Here is a 13,430-nt window from a genome sequence, read left to right as displayed (position 1 = left end):
CCTTCCGAACGCACACTTGAGAAAACGTGAAATAACAGAAGTGCACCTAACAGTATTGTCAGTGAAAAAAAAAAAACTTTTAAAGAACAATAATACGAACACTAACAATTAATCGAATTAAACACTAACAATAATAATAGCAAAAATATAAAACAACAACAATAATAAAAATAAACAAAACAAAACAGTGGCAATCCGAGAACGCACTATCCTCAGGAGATATTCTCCTGTATACCGCAAGAGACGATACTGACAAAATGTCATGAGTGCGAATTGACCCTGTGTTTTATTGGATGCTGAAATTGGTAGATCTAGGCCAAGCTTCATGACTCCCTGCGATCACTATAATTTACTTTTTTTTTTTTAAAAAAAAAAAAGGAAATTTAGCGTGGGTTGAGTTCAGTAAACTCGAAATATAATTGGCTTTGAGAACACTATCCTTAACTAAGTCAACATCTCTATATCAAATTAAATCTGAATCGATTAGGAGTTCGAGTTCACGAGCGATTACGAGTTCATTTTTGTAGCTTTGAGTAAAATTATTTAAATCCAGGACTGCAAACTTTCATTCCGGTCGACCCATGGTGCAACCACTTACACCATTGTAATATCTACGACACCTGCTCTTGCTAAATGCAATGTTGTGAATACTTCTAGAGAATTGGGAACTGTTCATAAACCAAACTCGCTTAAAAAAAATTAACTCGTGGTCTTTTCTATAATCATCGATTCCATTAATCATTTGGAACTTCGCTATTGTCTAATTTCTTAGAAGATAAAGCTGTGCTGAAGGAGGTAGAAGCCTGCTAATAATGACAATAACGGGTGAAGCATAATTATGGAGTCCAATAAGGGGTATTTTGTTCGAAATAGCAGTATGCAGAAAATACTGTATTTTCTTCGTATCTATGTTCACAATTTAAATTGAAATGAATTCAAATTACAGAAGAAAAACGGAACAGGCAACAAAATATGTTCTCAAAAAAACAGCTTTTAATTTAAAAAGCAAGTCGAAAACAAGAAACACAACCGTCAAAGAGAGACTGATACATTTCATTTCTAACTTCACTTCAGGACTAACTACAATTGAAAACTGAGACAGCCACAGCCTAAGGTACACACCAAAACGTAGAAACTGTGCTAACTCTATAATAATAATAATAATAATAATAATAATAATAATAATAATAATAATAATAATAATAATAATAATAATAATAATAATAATAATAATAAAAAGTTGTACAGCCCGTGACGAAAGATAACTAACTAACTAACTCTACCTGGAACCCGGAGGTTCAATGCCGTGCTCACAAAAGCTTTCCATAGACTTCTATTCTCAGCCAACTTTATCCAGTTTCTACTTTCTATTCCTGTTCCTGCGAGATCAATTTTAATATTTTCCTTCCATCTGCTCCTAGGACTTCCTAATGGACATTTTCCGATTAGAGTTCCAGTCAAAACTTTGAAAGCGTTTCTACTTTCTGACATTCTGGCTACATGACTTGCCAACCGGAGCCTCCTAGACTTGATGACAATAACAATGTTTGGTAAACAGTATGCAATTTCCACCATTCGCATTATTCTTGGGTCCGAATATTCGTCTCAGGATCTTGTTCTCAAATACTCTCAATCTACGTTCTCCCCTCAGAGTAAACGACTATGTTTTGCAACACACAGCATAACAGACATTATTATCATTCTATAAGTTTAAGATTCGAATTCCTGGACAGAATTCGAAATGATAAAAGATTTTCAACTGAATAACAGCATGAATTCCATGCTTTTTAATTTCTGGTATCTTCCCGTTCTGTCTAATCTTTCGAGATGGGGAATTCTGTACAGGGAGGGAGGTTTTCTAGGGAATTTTTGTTTAGTAATTCTAAAATTATGTAAGAAAAATAACTATTTCTTCCAGATTCATCATAAATTTTAGATGTTATTCTACTTGTTCTTGTCGGAAAAATGACTAGATTAGGGATGGGCAAAACCGGTTTTTATAAAAACCGAAAACCGGTTTCTTGAAAAAACCTAAATCCGAAAAACCGACATTTCGGTTTTCTCCAAAACCGGTTCGGTTTTCTTCAAACCTGGTTCAGTTTTCACCGAAACTGGTTTCGGTGAAAACTTTTGGAAAACACATAAAACTATTTCTCTGGAAATGGAATGGGTTCCCGGAGAACAACGAAACACTATTCTGGTCAGAAATAAAACAAATTTTGGAAAAGCCGGAACCGGTTTTAAATAAAACGGAAACCGGACCCGGTAAAAACCGAACCGGTTTTGAAGGAAACCGAAACCGGTTTTTGGAGAAAACCGAAAGACCGCTTTTTGTGCCCACCACTAGACTAGATACAGTTCTGTTATTAGCAGTGTTATTCACATCTACTTTAGTAAAGATGAATGTGATTTTTGTTAAATACCTACAAGGAAATGGAAAAATTGGTTGATTCAGTTGCAACAAAGCCGTTTGACATTGTAATTGAAACGAACATAAAACGAAGTTACTTCGGTCTAATATCAAGTCATTTCTCAACAAAATTTTATTATTTTAAAGTAATTCATCACCAAGATGCTAAGGCTCGCAGTATTATAAAGTGCCACAGTTCGCATCCTCAAGACATGTTTGGCCATATATTAACCAAACAGTGCAAGAGGATGCATATGACTGCCCTTGAAAAAGAGCGTTTGTCTTCTACATCACATCTCCTTTCTCGAATTGATTTACTCTGTTGCAAGAAATCTGCTTGACATTGTAACTGAAATCAACACGAAACAGACTTACTTCGGTTTAATATCAAGTCATTTCACAACAAAATTTTATTCGGGTTTCCCTACAGGTATTAAAAAAAAATCACATTCAACTTTACTAAAGTAAATGCTAATGATCCTGCTAATAACAAAACCGTATCCTAGTCATTTTTCCGTGAAGAACAAGTGGAATAACATCTAAAATTTATGATGAAACTTGAAGATATGGTTATTCTTGTTACATAATCTGTAAGAATTACTAAAAAGATTAAGAATACGTGACAAAATCCCAGAGGACAAAACCCAAGGGAAATTCTGACAAAACGGACAAAATTCAAGGAAGAAATCATAGGAGCAACTTAATAAAAATATGATTTTATTTTCTTCAATTGTCATGCATCTAAAATGTTATCTGTAATAGTTCACTTCACTGAAATAACATTTAATATATATATATATATATATATATATATATATATATATATATATTGAAAACTCAATAAAACACGTAAGACTGTTATAACAAGTATATACTTCACATTTCGATCTTTGCTTAAAAAAAATTGATCAGTATTTCAGAATTAAAATAAATACATATTTATACAACGCTCTAAATCAGCGTTTCCCAACCTTTTTCAACTTGCGGCACACTATGGGTGTAACTTGAATTCTCGCGGCACACTATGGGTGTAACTTGAATTCTCGCGGCATCCAGTGCACTCCCGCATAGTTATTATTCTTTGTAAATATATATATAATACCGTGGCATTTTTTTCTGTAATTACTGATCTTCTCACAGAGAAGAAAGCTCAATCGCTGGTTCTTCCCCGTGGTAAATAAATATGCTTATTTTTCATTCTAATTTTAAAATAGAAAACATTTATAATGAAATATTGGACTCAGGTTTTTGAAACTAAGCTTTCTTTTTCGAAAACTGTCTCCAACCTTTCACTAAGAAGAAAGATCACTAAATAGAAATCTCTTTTAGTTTTAAAACACAAATGTAGGTAATTTGTATGCATGTTTGCTTTGTCGAAAGGATTGAATGATATTTTAAAATTTCAAGTTACGAAATAGTCTGCAGCAATAAAGAAACAATAATAGTCATAACAATGATAACAAATATTTTTTCAACATTTAAAATGTACACAAAAGTAACACGGTATGAAACTTAAAGTTGTAGATTCATAGTAGAGGTTCATAATAATGCGAAATACAAATATACATTTTTCCTTTGTCTTGCAATTTCATTCCTATAGAATTAATAATTTGTTTCGATTTCCTCGCGGCACACCAGCGGCCCATTCACGGCACACCGGTTGGGAAACGCTGCTCTAAATAAAAGAACACTACTGTATATGCTATCTCATAAGGATGAAATACATTTAAAAATCAAATAACATCACAATTACTTTTCGTAATTAAAATGAATAGTGTTACAGTAATATGCTGAACGTATTTCAAATGTATTAAATTTATAATGATTAGGAATAACCAGAACTTTTCATATATATATATACACAAGGGCGGATCCAGGATATGATCAAGGGAGGGGCTGAACCATATTTTGCCGTTTTATCCAGTGTAAATCAGGATTGAAGCCCATTTTATCCAGTGTAAATCTGAGCGCCAAGGGAGGGGGGCTATAGCCCGTATAGTCCACCACTTGGATCCGCCACTGTATATATATATATATATATACACACAGTGGCGGATCCAAAGGGAGACAATAGGGGCTATATCCCACCTTGATCATATCCTTGATCCGCCCCTGTATATATATATATATATATATATATATATATATATATATATATATATATATATATATATATATATATATATATATATATATATATATATATATATATATATATATATATATATATATATATATATATATATATATATATATATATATATATATATATATATATATATATATGTGTGTGTATGTATGTATGTGTGTGTGTGCGTGAAAGTAATTAAATCCAATCTGTCTTTTTGTTATAACACTTTTACGTTTTGTTGGCTTTTTAGTGTTTTTAATAAAAGAAAATATTTCAGTAAATTGAACAATTACAAATAACATTTTAGAGTATAAGACAAGACGATTTGAAGAATATATAAGACGATTGAAGAAAAAAATAATCATACAAGGTGTGCACTGATATATATATATATATAATGTATCTTTCTATAATTTTCTGCCTTGGATTTTGTCAGTCTCGTTAGAATTTTCCTTGGATTTTATCCTCGCCCTCGTATAACTGAAAACGCATTTCGGTGCTGAATTTCTTATAAAGAAAATTCCTTTCCGCATAAAACTGCCTATCTCCAAAGATTAGACAGAACGGAATTCTTATTCTACCTAAAGATAAGATCATTTTCTACAAAGTGCTGAAGGGCTTTTAGGCAGAACGGGAATGAATCTAATTTCTTCGTGAAAATGATTTTGTTCTGTTAATATTGATCTTAGATATTTGAAAATATCCACTTTATCGAAAGTATAATTTGATATTCTGAATCTGATGCATCCATAATTTGCGGTATTACTATCATGGCGAACGTCCATGTATTTTGCTTTTTCTTCATTTACTTCTAAACCAATGTCCCTGCAAATGCTTAATAAGGTCTCTGCATTTCTTTGTATTGTTCTCCTATCACCCCCTATCAGATTTACATCATCAGCATACGCCATAACCTGGTGAATGCCATTCAGCAGTTTATATTTTATACTTACAAACTGCAAACTTCATCGTAACTATTGTTATAAAGCAAAATTCTCCTTATAGTTTTCCCGATAATGAGTATAAATTTAAGCGTTGAACTAATGAAAACTAAATTAACTGAGAGACAAGAGTTAAGGCCATCTTGCCTATAAAGAGTGCCGTGAAAGTAATGTCTCGCCTTGGAAAGTATGTTCGTTTTTTATTGGTAGAGCTGTGTAGTCTGTTTCTCATCACAAAAATCATGTTTCGTGTAGTCTCGTGGACAGCCCTAATGAAAATTCAGTTTGACTTTACCTCGTTTATTTGAAAATTATTGGTTTGAACGTGATCCAAGTTTCGTTAAGCTGCGCTAATTTCAAATTTGAGCTTTCGCAAACCCTCATAATCAGGGTATACTATTGTTACACTATATAAGAGACCCTTAATTTGTTTTATCAGCCGTTACTAAAAATCCTCCTCGCTTTCACAAACAATCAGTGACGCCGTTAAAGTCCAGAGGTTCACGTACTCCAGGTTGGAAATTTCTTATCTATACGTTATCAGCAGTACCATCATTTCAGATTTGGCAGGGAGGAGGGAAGATTGTCCATCGACGTAAGAGTTTCCTGCTTTTTATTATTATTATTAATATATAGACTAGCCGAACCTGCGCACTCTACACAGTGCATCATTCACATATGAGCATGAACCTCCTTGTCATTCCTCACAATAGCTGTACATGTTCCTTTACAGACACAAGTGAAAGACGTCTTAATAAAAATCGGCAAGGGGTACCATAAAGGGGAGATATTTTTCGATTATGTTTTCAATATCTCGCACCGTTTGCAAGATTTGAGCCTACTTCCGGTTGGAGTTTTTAATTCATATATGATCAGTGTTTTCTTTCTTCTTGCATGCAGTATGGAATAAGCAAATACATTACACACACAATTAATTATGTCAGTGTTCATTAGGCAAAACACTCGAAACAATCAAAGATTCATCTTAGACTGGAGAAATGGTTATCTTTCATTTTTCATTATCATTTGGCCATGAAACAAACGTCTGATAGATATACAACCCACTGTACACAACTATGTGATGTTGGAATGTATAACTCGTAGGATATGATGCTTTTTTTTAAAATCAACACTTCCAGTGTATCCCTAAAAAATGTAATAAAGAAATAACGGCCATTAAAAAAAAGAATTAGAATTGAACAATCTACAAAAAGAATTGCAATCGATCAGTAAAACGGCATCTTTCTAGAGTTTGTGGTTTCCGAGATATCACTAAGAAAAGATTTGGCCACAAACATATAAACGTTCACAAATATACAAACTTTTCTTAACCACAAACCTAGCATCTTAATATGGAGATTAGTATACGATTTATTAAAACGCATTTGTTTCTTAAACTCAGAAGGGAGTAATTTCCTCTCCTGCTCCATTCAAAATGACACCCCCTCCCTTGTTAACACTGAAATGATCAAATAATTATCACTAAATAAAGAAAAAAGGTTTAATTCGTGTTGTTCACCAATCTTTGATAGAAAAGATAAAGAGATGCTTGCAGTGAAATATTGCCTTTTCAGTTGTATTCAGATTGCTGTTCATAAATAATTGTGCTTCGATAAATTTTAAATAAAGACTCGTTTCCGATGCAGTAATGAAAGTTGATAGAATGGTCTACCATTTCGTGTTTCGAATCTACTACAAAACTTTCCCTGTCCTTTTGTTGCAAAATCAATGAAGCATCCTTGTTGGGAATTTATCACACAAGTGAAGCGAACGTCTCCCCTCTCCCTTTTCTTCCCCTACATCCCGCACATTTCCTTCAATCTTGTGAACACCTACTGAGCTTGTGGTTTTACCAATGCTAGCAACCACGTGTTGCAGTCAAACTCTATGTTTTTACCATACCAACGAAGAACCAATACTTTACATGCCGGATGCTTGCCACCTCGAAACCTTATTGGACTCCGTCTGGCTAAGCCACGCCCACGATTCCCTTCCGCGTATAAAATGGCGCCAAATCTGGGCGGGTTTAATCAAAACGGTCGCTTCTCTCGCGCCGTCTCTGGAGCATCTTCATAGACGGCTGCCGAGAGCGACAGGCCGGCTTGGCGGTGCGGTGCGTCTCTTACAACGCATACTCGGGTTGCCAAGCTGGCGGGGTTAACCAGATCCTAGCTAAGGAAGATACTTTTGTCGCTTGCGTAGTCGACACATATCAACAAATAATTGTCCACAATATTTTATAGAACAGTTCAGTGGGATTTCCTGTTACAAACATTCGTGAAACCACTGATCGCAAGTCGAACACTGAATCTTACGTTCTTGAATGGAGACACAAACGCTAGTGACAGCTGGTGATGAAGAGTGAAACAGGTGGCAACAGCTGCAACTTCTATAGAAAAGTGCATCTATTTTGTCTGTGCTGAACAAAAAGTCAGAGGACGAAGAGGGACTTACTTCAAGTCAAACAGCTGTGAATCTGTTTTTTCCGGTTCAGTTATTGGAGCACGAAACAGGTTAGTGTATAGTTTTAATATTATATTTGTTACTTTATGTCATAGTTAAGAATCTTTTTTTTAAAAAAAAAGAAAAAGAAAAGAAAGAAAAAATCTTGAAAATGAGTACATTTAAATGGGTGCTATAAATTATACGTTAAACTAGAACAAAAAGTTAATAATTTTGCGTTTTATTTCTTCGACGGAACAGTATTTATTAATTTATCACCTATATTTTAAAACGTTAATTAATCCCCAATCTTTCTTTATTAGTAAGTTCTTTTGTTTAAATTTTTTATACGAGAATCGGAACAATTTTGTTAATCAACCAAGCTCTAGTTTCAATGGCCGATAAATCTCAGCGTTAAATTTTCCTTTTATATTTTCAAATCCGTAGATATTCCTTGTTAAATTCTGGTAAAGAAATAGCGGAATTAATCGCGACATCTTGTATTTGATCTGTTTAAATTGTTGTGTTCAATCCATGTTAACGTCATCGCGGATTTTTCGGCGTTGATCACTGGACGTCTTAAGGCCCTTACGGAGTTACAGAAACCACTTCGGTCTAGACAGCCAAAATTAATAATGGCGTTCGGTTGGATATTGACCTAAAGAAAAAGAAATGAATTGACTAAATTTCTTTTAAAAATTATTTTGTTATTTAGAAATAATTAATTGTTTAGGAGTTTAAGAACTATTTTCAAAAACGACAATCAATGAGGCATATTCATATGATACAAGTATTTAACATGTGATCCCGGACTACATAAATTCTAATCGGTAGACAAACCCGGGTCTCCCTTATGAAAAGCAATAATACTTTTTACCACGAGAGAATCCTCATAAAATTATCGAAAAAAAAATGTAATTGAGAAATGTTTCAGCAGAATTTTTGTTGCGCTAACTAAGCAAGAATAATATTGTCTCAAATATTATGACGTTTATCCTTAATTAACCATATTTATATATAAAACATTTTTGCTTCTTGAAATGGAGTCAGTTTACATTTGTTTTTGTTTTTTAAGTTAGTTCATAATATATAGTTTAATTTTTTTAAAATGAAAAAAAAACTTTGAGAAAATTAATAAATTTGTAAATAACTCGCATTTGTCTTCTAACAGTAGGCCTACTCAATATTTAACAAAATAATAATAATAATAATAAAAACCCTGTGAGTTGTGGATCCCTAGAAAGTAGTCGTAATCATATTATATTTATTTGTTGCAATAGATGGCAGTGAACAGTCACTTTTTAGTTTGTTTTTTTTTCTCATAAGTAAACGACAGTTGTGCATCAGCAAGCTTCTCGCTTTATAACAAACTTAGATTAATGTCAGAAACAGTGGCGTATTTACGATTTTGTTTCGGGAGGGGCTTTGCTAACTTTCGGGGGGTGCTTTGCCTGAAAATGTGAAAATTCTGCAAGATATTTCATATACTTTACTATAGTAAATAAGATTTCGGGGGGGGGGGCTTAAGCCCGGAAGCCCCCCCCCTAAATACGCCACTGGTCAGAAACAATTAAAGCGTATTTTAATTTTGTAAATATACAGATGAGAAAAAATTTGATTTAATGTTTTCGGAAGCACAAATAAATTTTAATTCTTTTTAATTTTAAAATTTTGTACATGGTGATTTTTAATGCGTGTAATAATAACCAATTAAATAAATGTCAATACTGTAAAATAATAGCTATTACTGCTAATAATAATAATAATGCTGTAATAATATATGCAGACACTGAGAAAAACATTGAATGTGGCGTACTTGAAATCGTATGTTACATTTGTAAATCCTGTAGATTTTGGACTTATAGTACAGCAAACGTATAACTGAAAACGCATGTTTTATAATATTTTCTGTATAAGTGTTTCGTATGTACGTACTTTCCGTATGAAACAATATAGGCGGTCAGGATCTCACATACAAATGGACGTATATAATATATAGCTGACGAAGGTAACATACATATGTATGTAATAGAAGGAAGACTGTTTGATATCAGACATCCTGCAATGGCATAATGTAACATCTAAGGGCAGTGCCTATGTAGCATACGGATAACGTATGCTCAGTACTTATTTCTGTAGTAAGCAAGAGGATTCCGTATACTTGTACAATATACTATACCGCTCTCCGAAGAACGGATTTTTGAGTTGAGTTGACTTTGAGTTTAACTTCCCGTTCAGCAGCGAGGCTATATCAGACGTGGACCTACTAATTAACATGGAATCCGAACCACATGAGCTCCCGGCGGGAATCGAATCCGGGCCTCCCACGCCAAAGGCGCGTACGCTAACCTCTTAGCCACGAAGCAGCTCGAATGGATTTTTCTCAGTGCAGTTGTATAACATACCGACCATCAATGAAGTTTGTATACACACGTGAATTGTCTGTCCGTATAGCTCACTGATGTATTCATTAAGAATTTTTGATACGCCTGAAACGATATTTTTATTCTTACGACATCCACAATAAGGGGAACGGAATTTCGCAAGGAAATCGGCCTGAGCGTTAAGTGTTTATAAGATACCACTCCGTTATTTTGCCTGGTGAGACTAGGAAAACCTTAGACGCAACGCTAGTCTCATAATTTAATTCTTAGAACCTGTTAGATAAGAAACACAAATTCTTAGGGATCTTCCACTAACTTTTTTCTTTGGTAATGTCAGATCTAGTCCGGGACCGGGGCTCCTAGCCCACCCAGATTTTTTTTTTTTTTGAGTTACTAAAATAATTTAAGCTATTATTAATATAATTTTGAAAGTTTATAGTAAACTCATAATAGACCTATTATAGTCTGGGTTCTTGCTACCCCCCCTCAGTTTTTACCTTCTAGATCCGCAACTGGGTAATGTCAGAGTTGTCTAGATCTTCTAATAGGGACAAACATATTACACAATTAGAAAATCATTTATTACTCTAGCAAAAATAGGCCTAAGTAAATTAGTTACGCATGATAATCTACGTAGTATATAAGTATATAGCTCTATAAAGAAAATATTAAAATTACTGTTGTCTTACTCTAGAGGATATGTTCTCTCTAAATTGCCAATTCTGTAAGTTATATATTATTCTATCAAATTAGGGATTCGATCCAAGATAAATACGTTTCTCTGTATTCTATCACGTAACCTGTATCAAGATACAAGTCAAATAGTCAGAACATCCCTGTTTGGCCCCAGGGCAAATAAGCTTGTGGTGGCCAACTTTGTGCCCGTAGGACTTCTCGGGGTTCTCCCTTTTCCTCCCATATTTTTATTCTACCAATTCTTCTGTAATCTTTCAGATTTCATTACTCCTTCTTCTTCAACCTCCTACAGAGGTTTCGCTCAACTTCGTGACCAGGGGCGCCCGAAGAAAATTTTCCAGGAGGCCATCTCCATGAATGCTCTATTACGTCTGCTATTTTTTGGTATGTTATTTACGTGGTTTGCTACATTACGTATACATTTTCGTGAACCAGGGAGGCCGGTCCCACCCTGTCCCCGCCTTCGGGCGCCCATGATCCTGATTAGTGTTGTGAAAAAACGGTTTTTTTTCTGTGAAGTTTTTTTTCAATAAAAAACATCGTTCTTTTTCATGTTTTTTTTTCAAATGTCTGTTTTTTTTCTGACAGCTATTATTTATTGATTTATGTTGAAAATTATTGAAATAATCAATAGAACTTGAGTCGAAGCCCTCGTAACTTACAAATCGTTTGTTTCCTTGTACCTATACGAGCAAAATCGTGTGATTATTCCTTCGGACCCAGATCATTTTTGGCGTTTTCCTACTTTGTCAGTTAGTGACTTATTGCTCAAAAACCATTTACCCTATTGATATGGTTAAGACCTTGTTTTTTAGAAAAGGAATGTGGCTATTTTTTGGTGTACGTTACATTGCAGTGTTGCGAGCGGGTGGGAAATTACTGAGGGAAATGTAGGGGTGAAAATTTACAAAAAATCCCTAACCGAATTTCAAGATTTTTTGTATCTAGCACCACTGTTGCCATATGGGTCTAAGTCACCTAAAAACATTCTTTGGTGCGTTGACATGGTACAGTAAAAACCTAAAGTCGCTGGCTTCCATTCAAAGAAAGAAAGAAAAAATTCTCTGTTTCCATACACATGAAATTTTGACACTTTTTACGCCTCAGAAGCAAAACCCACCAGATATGCCGGGGCTACAGCTTCTCTAATTATCCTATTGAAACTATTTATAGTGCGTTCTGTAGGCTAAAGAGAAGGCGTTCAGGTAGTGGTACATTTGTTGCAACGTAGCGAGCAACAGGGAAATAATAGAGGGGAAAGGGAAATTTGCCAAATTTTTTACTTAAAATCGGGAATTAATTGTTTTGGCTAGAAACACTGCCATAAAACAGACGTAAAGTATCTGAAAGTAAACCTTCGTACCCCAAGAATACTACCTACAAGTATCATGGCGATATCTAACAAAGTAAGCATGATTTTTTTTTTAAATATCTCATTCTACCTCAGAAATTAACAATTTTCTTAACATTTACAGAACATAGTTTATTATAAGCCTTAACTGTACTTCCCCTAATTATTCTACCGAAACTTTTTATGGTGTGCTGTGTAGGCTAAGGACGAGGCTTTCAGACAGTGGTATGTTTGTTTGAATGTAGCCAACAAGAGGGAAATAATAGAGACAAAAGGTTTTTTTTTCAAAATTTCTCCCTAAAATCGGAAATTAAAATTTTCTGTAGCTGGCAACAGTGCTAGCAGACACACACACAAACTATCTTAAAAGAAGCTTTGGTATCTCTATAATATACCCTATAAGTATTGTAGCGATATCTAATAAAGTAAGCAGGTCACTAAAGAATATTTCAGTCTACCTAAAAAAAAATCACAGTTATCTTTCCACTTAGAGAACAAGGTCTACTGTAAACCTTAACTGTACTTCCCCTAACTATCCTATTGAAACTTTCTATAGTGCGTTGTGAAGGGTAAAGACAAGACTTTTAGATACTGGTACTTTTCTTTCTATGTAGCCAACAAGAGGGATATAATAGACAAAACACGTAATTTTCCCCTAACATCTTGAATTAAAATTTTCCGTAGCTGGCAACACTGCTACCAGACAGACGAAAACTATCTTAAAATAAACACTGGTACATTACTAATAAATCCTACAAGTATCATGGCGATATTTAAGAAACAATGCTTTTAATTACCAAAAATATATTTCGATAAAGAGAAAAGTAGGGGAAAATCAAGAGTTAGAACCTTAATCCTAATTTTTCGTGCGTCCCCTAATTACCCCACTGTAACGATATGTACCCGAGTTTGTTCAGTAAGAACAAATGTTCGACTGGCGTAAATTGACTTGCATTCGGACGTATAGGTACGGTTTATAACAAAAAATTCGAATTTTTTGCCCAAATTTAAGGAGATTTTAATTTCTGTAGTTGGTAACATTGCGCGCAAGCCCGTCCAATTGATGTCAACAATT

General features: G+C 34.2%; 1 protein-coding gene across 1 annotated transcript in view; it reads left to right on the top strand.

The window, feature by feature from the left end:
- The first annotated feature begins 7,530 nt into the window (after positions 1–7,530).
- The window catches only part of LOC145686762 (uncharacterized), a 43,541-nt gene continuing 37,641 nt past the window's right edge, over positions 7,531–13,430 (top strand). The window contains exon 1 of the mRNA XM_081760401.1: positions 7,531–7,995. The gene's annotated coding sequence lies outside the window, so the exon portion shown is untranslated. The remainder of the gene's footprint in view (positions 7,996–13,430) is intronic.

The sequence above is a fragment of the Thermobia domestica genome, chromosome 5 (genome assembly GCF_964235325.1).
Source record: "Thermobia domestica chromosome 5, izTheDome1.hap1.1, whole genome shotgun sequence".
In the NCBI taxonomy this organism is placed as follows: domain Eukaryota; kingdom Metazoa; phylum Arthropoda; class Insecta; order Zygentoma; family Lepismatidae; genus Thermobia; species Thermobia domestica.
This window is presented reverse-complemented; position numbering and strand designations above follow the sequence as displayed.